This window comes from Salvelinus alpinus, chromosome 9 (assembly GCF_045679555.1).
Source record: "Salvelinus alpinus chromosome 9, SLU_Salpinus.1, whole genome shotgun sequence".
Classification (NCBI taxonomy): Eukaryota; Metazoa; Chordata; class Actinopteri; order Salmoniformes; family Salmonidae; genus Salvelinus; species Salvelinus alpinus.
The window spans coordinates 49,710,815-49,720,671 of NC_092094.1; the positions used below are offsets into that span (position 1 = coordinate 49,710,815).

The 9,857-nt window shown below is 45.3% G+C and overlaps 1 pseudogene; it reads left to right on the forward strand.

The window, feature by feature from the left end:
• Positions 1-311: 311 nt before the first annotated feature.
• On the forward strand, positions 312-9,406 carry LOC139530271 (coiled-coil domain-containing protein 77-like; annotated as a pseudogene).
• Positions 9,407-9,857: the final 451 nt, after the last annotated feature.

Sequence of the window (9,857 nt, forward strand, 5' to 3'; positions counted from 1 at the left end):
ATGTATTGGAATAAATTACCAAACTATAAAAATTGCTAGCCAGCTATGGGTAACTGTAGCTAGGTACCTGACAGGAGTGCTAGCTAGATACGTTAGCTTACTAGGTACCTTAATAACTTTAGGTTATTATAACTCAACATCAAGATTTCCAACAAAGACGTTGCCTCCGATCATCACTCTCCCTCGCTTGGGCAAGGGACATTGAAGGTACTGTACACTGGGATGTGACGATGTAAAACGTCATTCAAGCGCAGCCAAAGTATATTGAAAGCAGGTGCTTCCACACAGGTGTGGTTCCTTTGTTAATTAGGTAAGAATTGTGTCGCATTCCTCCAATAAAGTTCCAGACACTTAGGCCAGAACGCCCTATTAATACACATGTATTACAACTAAATTTAAATCTGTTTAAGATCAACATGATGGCATCACCAACAAGAGACCATGTTTCAGACGGGTAAGGAAAGGTTACCTATTGTATAGCTAGCTATGTTGCCTCTACCACTGCCCCAGAGGACATCATTAGTGACCAACCTCCGAGTAACTTTAATCTCAGAATAATCACCATTGTTGTCTAATTCCCATACTGCTCCTACTCTAATCTGAATCTAAGGAATTGTTCCTAGATTGGGTTTATCTGTGTCAGTTTAGTGGGATAATTTCCTCCCTTCTGGGTTGTCTCCCCTTCCAGGCAGACGGGCTGCACCCCTGGGGTGGAGGACTCTCCCCAGCCCCCTATCACGGAACGCCTGGCGCAACTGTGTTCCTCCAGAGAGTTGCTGGAGTTCTACAGGGGGAAAGTCGCCCAGTTTGATGGAGTACACGAGGATCTGTTGGAGAAGTACATATGCACTACAGAGGACCAGGTAAACGGTGTGTGTATTCATCTGGAGAAGTACAGAGCAACCAGGAGGGGAGGGGGGTGTTATTGATAAACCAAAATCACACGGGGCTACGCCGTCAATGGGGTAAACATTTGGGCGCGAGAGTAGAACTTTCAAGACACATTTTTACATATATATATATATATATACTGACTTTAGCATTGGCAAATTGGCTTAGGCTCATAGTGAAAAGCCTATAAAACTTTGCTAGATAAACACTTTTGCCATTCTGAAATGTATTGAAATAAACTAAAATTAGCTAGCTAAAGTTACCTGACAGGAGTGCCAGGTAGATACGTTAGCTTACTAGGTACATTAATAACTTTAGGTTGGTTGTTTTTTAAACTCAACTTCAAGATTTCCACCAAGGATGTTGCCTCCAATCACCACTCTCCCTGGCTTGGGCAAGTGACATTTAAGGTAAACTCGGATTTGACGATGTAAAACGTCATTCAAGGGCTGAGGGTTTAGGGCCGAGGGCTGTCTATTTTGAGTTTGAAACGCAGCCAAAGTATATTGACATCGGGTGCTTCCACACAGGTGTGGTTCCTGAGTTAATTAGGCAAGAATTGTGTTGCATCTCTCGATAGAGTTCCAGACACTTGTAGAGTATATGCCAAGGTGCATTGAAGCTGTTCTGGCAGCTCGTGGTGGCCCAACCCCCTATTAAGACACTATGTTGGTGTTTCCTTTATTTTGGCAGTTACCTGTAGATGGTTTCAAATTGAATAAAATATGTATTACAAGTCCATTGAAATCTGTTTAAGGTCAACATGATGGACTCGCCTCCAAGAGACCATGTTTCAGACGGGTAAGGAAAGGTTACCTATTGTATAGCTAGCTATGTTGCCTCTACCGCTACCCCAGAGGACATCATTAGTGACCAACCTCCTTGTAACTTTAATCTCAGAATAATCACCATTGTTGTCTAATTTCCATACTGCTCCTACTCTAATCTGAATCTAAGGAATTGTTCCTAGATTGGGTTTATCTGTGTCAGTTTAGTGGGCTAATTTCCTCCCTTCTGGGTTGTCTCCCCTTCCAGGCAGACGGGCTGCACCCCTGGGGTGGAGGACTCTCCCCAGCCCCCTATCACGGAACGCCTGGCGCAACTGTGTTCCTCCAGAGAGTTGCTGGAGTTCTACAGGGGGAAAGTCGCCCAGTTTGATGGAGTACACGAGGATCTGTTGGAGAAGTACAGGTGCACTACAGAGGACCAGGTAAACGGTGTGTATGTGTTCATCTGGAGAAGTACAGAGCAACCAGGAGAGTGTGTGTGTGTAAACGAAATCAGTGATATGCCTTCAACAGGGTAAAAATATGGGCGTGAGTAGAGCATTTCAATTTGCGTACACTGCGTAGCGTATACCAACTTAATTCTCATGAGAATTCATAAACCGTTGTATCAACACAGGTAGGCTGCAGTTTTCAGGAATGTAGCGTATTTGACTGATTAACCTTAGCTTACAGCCCTGTACACAGGTGCGCCAGGCGTTTAACTACATCTTTAGTCTACTTAGCATAGGGAAGATAATAACAATTCCTCATTCCTTTTCTACAAACGACCCACGCAATTTATCTGCTTATTTTACCAGCGTTGCTCCACATAGACGCGAGAGAAATGGGCTTGCTTTCAAATTTTCTACGCTATGATGCCGTTGATGCTCGCGGCCTGTCTGTTTTCTCTCGTTCACTCCTGTGCCTTCTATACTGAACAAAAAAATATAAACGCAACAATTTCTAAGATTTTACTGACTTACAGTTCATATAAGGAAATCAGTTAATTGAAATAAATTCATTAGGCCCTAATCTATGGATTTCATATGACTGGGAATACAGATACCTTAAAATTGCCATCGATAAAATGCTATTGTGTTCATTGTCCGTAGCTTATGCTTGCCCATACCATAATCCCTCTGCCACGATGGGGCACTCTGTTCGAAACGGAAACATCAGCAAACCGCTCGCCCACATGACGCCATACACTTGGTTTGCGGTTGTGAGGCCGGTTGGACGTACTGACAAATTCTCTAAAATGATGTTGGAGGTGGCTTATTTTAGAGAAATGAACATTACATTCTCTGGCAACAGCTCTGGTGGACATTCCTGCAGTCCTCATGCCAATTGCATGCTCCCTCAACTTGAGCCTTCTGTGGCATTGTGTTGTGTGATGACAACTACACATTTGTGGCTGTTTATTGTCCCCATCAGAAAGGGCACCCGTGTAATGATCATGCTGTTAATCAGCTACTTGATATGTCACACCTGTCAGGTAAGCCGGATTATCTTGGCAAAGGAGGAATGCTCACTAACAGTGATGTAAACAAATTTCTGCACAATTTGATAGAATTAAGCTTCAGGGATCTTTTATTTCAGCTGATGAAACATTGGAACAAGACTTTACATGTTTATAGTTTTGTTCCGTGTAATTCCAGCCCGTTCACGCACGTTAGCAAACAAAAAGCTTTTTTTTTAATTTTTTTTTTTATGGGCTTTAATCCCCCTCTCTCCCTGCCCTCCAATAGAAGCTGCAGTGGGAGGTGGAGGTCTCTGAATTGCAGGAGGCTCTGAGAGAGAAGGAACAGGCACTGTGCCTGTACTCAGAGAACAACGTACTCCAGATCAGGTGAGCTCTCATTTGATTCACAATTACACTTAACAATTGCAATTGACATTTCCAGCTTTACATTTGAGACTTTTTCAAAATAATGTTTTTCTTTTGTCTTTGTGTGCAGAGAGCGGGAGGACAGCAAGAGGATCCAGCACTTGTTAGCCCTGGTGGGGCCAGACATTGGGGGGATAACTTACTTCCACAGCGACCCTCCATACAAGGTGGGAGGTCAGTCTCCAGGATCTATTCTACCCCATTGTCTTATGTCACATTACATGACTTTGGACAGGGAGCGATATCTATCTAGTTGGCCACTTGAAAGACTTGTCTGTCTGCTGTAGGTTACCATAGCCCAGAAGGAACTAGAGCCCAGGATTCTGGATCATCGGAAGACACAAAATCAAGAACTGGATGTGAAAAAGGTTGAAGATATATCTCAAGTCATGAAAAATATTTTATGTTATGCTGCTGAAGGTTTTTAGGTAAAATCATTCTAGATGGCATTTGCTTAAAATGTTCTCAAACTACCTAGCTAAGAGTTACAAGATTTTGCTTAAGATAAACTGAAGCCTAAGGAGGGGAGCTACTAAAGTCTCATTAAGTAGGATTACAGTGGGCTCTTAGCACAAATCAGTTTACAGGAATGTGGAATCTGTTTGGAGTGCAATATTTCTCTGTGCCGACTTCTGTCTGTGAGGAGAGGGTAACCAGAAACCTAGATCAGAGGAGGGAGTGGCGAATGGAGGAAGCCCAGAGCAGTACAGAAGAGACAACCAGACCTTAGTACTACAGGTAGTCACGCATACACACACACAAAAACAACTAATTAAGCTCTTTGAACACTTGCTGTAAGTTGAACTGGTGTAATGTGCTTACCTGTGCAGGTGGAGGCGCTGCCGGTTCAGATGGAGGAGCAGACAGGTCTGTCCAAAGAGAAGGTGGAGTCTCTGCTGGAGGACAGGAGGATCCACGTGGAGGAGGGACAGGTCCAGCACCAGAGAGACCAGGACCCCATTACTGCACTCACTGACAAGTATGTTCACTATCTACTATACTCTACTACATGCCACTTTTGCCTCATATTCCTCCTACTTTACCCCACACACCGCTAAACGCCAATGACAAGTGGTATTACATGCCACTAGGGCTTCAATTCTGTGAACTGTCAATAAATTCCCTGGTTTCCCAGAAATGATTGTTGAAGGATTCTGGATTTCCTGCTTATTCCCTCCTGATTCTGGGAATCAAATTCGATTTGTCACATGCGCCAAATACAACAGGTGTAGACCTTACAGTGAAATGCTTACTTAGAAGCCCTTGACCAACAATGCCGTTAAGAAAATAATACAAAAAAAGTACAAATAATTAAAGAGCAGCAGTAAAATAATAATAGCGAGGCTATGTGCAGGGGGTACCGGTGCGGGGGCACCGGTTAGTCGGGGTAATTTAGATAATATGTACATGTGGGTAGAGTTAGTGACTCTGCAAAGATCATAAGAGTAGCAGCAGTGTAAAAGGGGGGGGTCAATGAAAATAGTCGGGTAGCCATTTAATTAGCTGTTCAGGAGTCTTATGGCTTGGGGGTAGAAGCTGTTAAGAAGCCTCTTGGACTTGGCGTTCCAGTACCGCTTGCCGTGCGGTAGCAGAGAACAGTCTATGACTTGGGTAGCTGGAGTATTTGACCCCAAATTCCTCTGATACCGCCTGGTATAGAGGTCTTGGATGGCAGGAAGCTTGGCCCCAATGATGTACTGGGCCGTAACGCACTACCCTCTGTAGTACCTTGCGGTTGGGGGCCGAGCAGTTGCCATACCAGGCAGTGATGCAACCAGTCAGGATGCTCTCTGGTGCAGCTGTAGAACCTTTTAAGGATCTGAGAACCCATGCCAAATCTTTTCAGTCTCCTGAGGGGGAATAGGTTTTGGCATGCCCTCTTCACAACTGTCTTGGTGTGCTTGGACCATGTTAGTTTGCAGGTGATGTGGACACAAAAGAACTTGACGCTCTCAACCTGCTCCACTACAGCCCTCTCGATGAGAATGGGGGCGTGCTTGGTCCTCCTTTACCTGTAGTCCACAATCATCTCCTTTGTCTTGATCATGTTGAGGGAGAGGTTGTTGTCCTGGCACCACACGGACTGGTCTCTGACCTCCCTATAGGCTGTCTTGTCGGTGATCACTTGTCATCTGTAAACTTAATAATGGTGTTGTAGTCGTGCCTGGCTGTGCAGTCTTCAGTGAACAGGGAGTACAGGAGGGGACTGAGCATGCACCCCTGAGGGGCCCCTGTGTTGTGGATCAGCGTGGCGGCTGTTACCCAGCTGTTACCCAGCTGGGGACGGCCCGTCAGGAAGTCTAGTTACAGAGGGAGGTGTTCAGTCCCAGGGTCCTTAGCTTAGTGATGAGCTTTTAAATGCTGAGCTGTAGTCAATGAATAGCATTCTCGCATAGGTGTTCCTGTTGTCCATGTGTGAAAGGGCAGTGTGACGTGCAATAGAGATTGAATGATCAGTTGGGGAGGTATGCAAATTGGAGTGGGTCCAGGGTTTCTGGAATAATGTTGATGGCCATGACCAGCCTTTCAAAGCACTTCATGGCTACAGATGAGTGCTACAGGTCGGTAGTCCATTTAGGCAGGTTACCTTAGTGTTCTTGGGCACAGGGACTATGGTGGTCTGCTTGAAACATGTTGGTATTACAGACTCAGTCAGGGAGAAGTTGAAAATGTCAGTGAAGACACTTGCCAGTTGGTCAGCGCATGCTCGGAGTACACGTCCGGTAGTCCGTCTAGCCTTGTGAATGTTGACCTGTTTTAAAAGTCTTACTCACCTCGGCTGCGGAGAGCGTGATCACACAGTCGTCCGGAACAGCTGATGCGCTCATGCATGTTTCAGTGTTATTTGCTTCAACGCGAGCGTAGAAGTAATTTAGCTTGTCTGGTAGGCTCGTGTTACTGGGCAGCTCTCGGCTGTGCATCCCTTTGTAGTCTAATAGTTCGCAAGCCCTGCCACTTCCGAGTGTCGGAGCCGGTGTAGTACAATTCGATCTTAGTTGTGACGCTTTGCCTGTTTGATAATTCATCGGCGGGCATAGCGGGATTTCTTATAAGCTTCTGGTTTGGAGTACTGCTCCTTGAAAGCGGCAGCTCTACCTTTTTAGCTCAGTGCGAATGTTGCCTGTAATCCATAGCTTCTGGTTGGGGTATGTACACTGTGGGGACGATGTCATCAATGCACTTATTGATGAAGTCAGTGACTGATGTGGTGTACTCCCGAATGCCATCGGAATAATCCCAAAACATATTTCAGTCTGTGCTAGCAAAACAGTCCTGTAGCTTAGCATCTGCTTCATCTGACCACTTTTTTTTTTGTCACTGGTGCTTCCTGCTTTAATTTTAGCTTATAAGCAGTAATCAGAAGAATACAAATACTTTCAGATTTGCCAAATTGAGGGAGAGTTTTGTATGTGTAAAGGTGGTCTAGAGTTTATTTATCCCACCCTCCCTCTGGTTGCCCATGTAACGTTCTGGTAGAAATGAGGTAGAGCGGATTTAAGTTTCACTGCATTAATGTCCCCGGCCACTAGAAGTGCCTCAACCAGGATTTTTGGGGGAAACGGGTAAGTTATTGAAAGTTCCAGGAATTTTGCAACCCTACATGCTACTATCCAGCCTTTATCATTTTCTTACTCTGTCCCTTCTCCCTCAGGCTGGAGGGGACCCAGAACTTGACGGATGAGAGCTCCAGGGACTTCCTACAGCTGAAGTTTGAGACGCGGGCCGGCGAGATGGTGGAGAAGGACCGGCTGCTGCGGGAGCTGAACACGAACCAGGACCGACTGAGGGAGGCCAGGGACAGCCACGGGAGGGAGCAGCCAAGATCCGGGGGACCCAGCAGCGTGGCCCTGCACTTGCAAAGGGAAGAGCTCCAGGTGGGTAGTGGTGCACACGCTTCAGATCAGGGGGTCTTACAACATTGGAATCATACCCATCAAATCAAAGTTTATTTGTAACGTGCGCAGAATACAACAGGTGTAACCTTACAGTTAAATGCTTACTTTCAGGCTCTAAACACTAGTGCAAAAAAGGTATTAGGTGAACAATAGGTAGGTAAAGAAATAAGACGACAGTAAAAAGACACGCTATATACAGTAGCGAGGCTATGAAAGTAGTGAGGCTACATACAGACACCGGTTAGTCAGGCTGAATGAGGTAGTATGTACATCTAGATACGGTTAAAGTGACTATGCATATATGATGAACAGAGAGTAGCAGTAGAGCAAAAGAGGGGTTGGTGGGTGGGACACAATGCAGATAGTCTGGGTAGCCAATGTGCGGGAGCACTGGTTGGTCGGGCCAATTGAGGTAGTATGAATATGAATATATGATAAACGGAGAGTAGCAGCAGCTTAAAAAGAGGGGTTGAGGGGGGCACACAATGCAAATAGTCCGGGTAGCCATTTGATTACCTGTTCAGGTGTCTTATGGCTTGGGGTAAAAACTGTTGAAGCCTTTTTGTCCTAGACTTGGCACTCCGCTACCGTTTGCCATGCGGAAGTAGAGAGAACAGTCTATGGCTGGGGTGGCTGGGGTCTTTGACAATTTTTAGGGCCTTCCTCTGACACCGCCTGGTGTAGAGGTCCTGGATGGCAGGCAGCTTAGCCCCAGTGATGTACTGTGCCGAGTGCCAGTAAAGTAACAGTTCTTCTTTGAAGTTTTTTGTTGTTGAATAAGTGGTGTTGAGAGCGTTGTTGTGCCCTGTTATTTCCCGTGCCTCAGTCATAGCAGGGGGCCTACCGCCTGGTTGAGATGTACAGGGACCAGTGTGTTACCCTGGAGACAGACCTGGCTCAGATCAGAGAGGGGGATGTGGGCAGGTAGATATTCAAGGAGCGTAGCCACATCCTTATCTGGGGAGGGATAATTTGGACTTTCGTGTATATTTAGCTAAATAAAAATTATTTTGTGTATTTATTAGGGATCACCATTAGCCAAGGCAGCAGCTACTCTTCCTGGGGTCAAAACACATTAAGGCACTTACATATAAGATAAGTGTGTTGGTATACCTTGTGTGTGTTGTATTTGTGTGCAAGTTTACACCACTGTGTTTTGCTTACCTTTGTGTGTAGGACCGGTCTGACAAGATGGCAAAGCGTCTTCAGATGATGACCCAGCGGTACGAGGCCCTGAAGAAGAGGGCGGCCATGGAGGTGGAGGGCTTCAAGACTGACAACAAACATCTCAAACGGAAACTCAAAGACGTGGAGAAACAGCTCTTCAAGGTGAGCATGGGACAAATGTTGTACGCCTGTGTTACCTGTTGTATGTTTTTACGTGTGTGTGTTAAAGGTGAATCTGAACGTGGGTCCTGACCATCCTACACGAGGTGCGTCAGACCAACATTCAGATCAGGAAGGTCCAGGGGGAGCTGAAGGCCAAGATCTACGGGCTGGAGAATGATCTCCGCTACAGCTGAGATGCAGCCCAGACTGGCCCACTGGAGACCTGGCTACCATTCAGTAGATGACAAACTTGGAAATATAAAAATGGATCATTGTTATTGGAATTGCAACCTATTTAATGTCTACTGATCGCAACCCTGTATTCCCCTTTGACATGCTCTGTTTGAATTTCTTACACCTGATATATGAGAGACACATTTGCATATCTAGAATGTCTCACGAATCAGTTTGTCAGGTTTTAGGACAAGATCTGGGTGTGTATGGTCATTGACAGACAAGTTGTGTATGACAATGTCATTTTACATTGATACTCTAATCAAACAGAACAACTTGAACAATGTGCATAAGTCATGCACATGCATCTTAGACACTTGTTTTCTACTACTGATTTGTCTGTGTTGCTGTGGAAAAAACTAGTGGTTGTTTCATTTTTATCAATAAAGATTTATCATTAATTAACTGGTCGTTGTAGTAACTAGATATGAAATGCACAATTGCGTGGGCTAGTTATATAAATGTTTGTTTCCTCTGAACAGAAACGGACCCCAATCAAAATCTCTGTAAATCTAAAATATTGTTTTGAACGAGCCCATTGACTCAAATCGATGTAGACATCATCCCGTCCATAAAGTAGGTATTCTGTCTTTTGTACTTCAGCCATAGAGCAGCTGGACCCCAGGAAGATGCCAGCACGATGAATCCAGCAAGTGTCTCGACCACAGTGCTTAAGAAATTTAACTTCCTTGCATCGAAGATTGTGTCTAAGGTCACTGTCCACCCGGAGGGTCAACTTGGCTGGGGACTTAAGTGCCACGTGTGAGATGCGTAAATACCTGGAAGAGGTGAAGGTGGGGCATGTTTAGAGTCTCCCCTCCAGTTCTGGCAGGCAAGGATGGTTTTATCCAA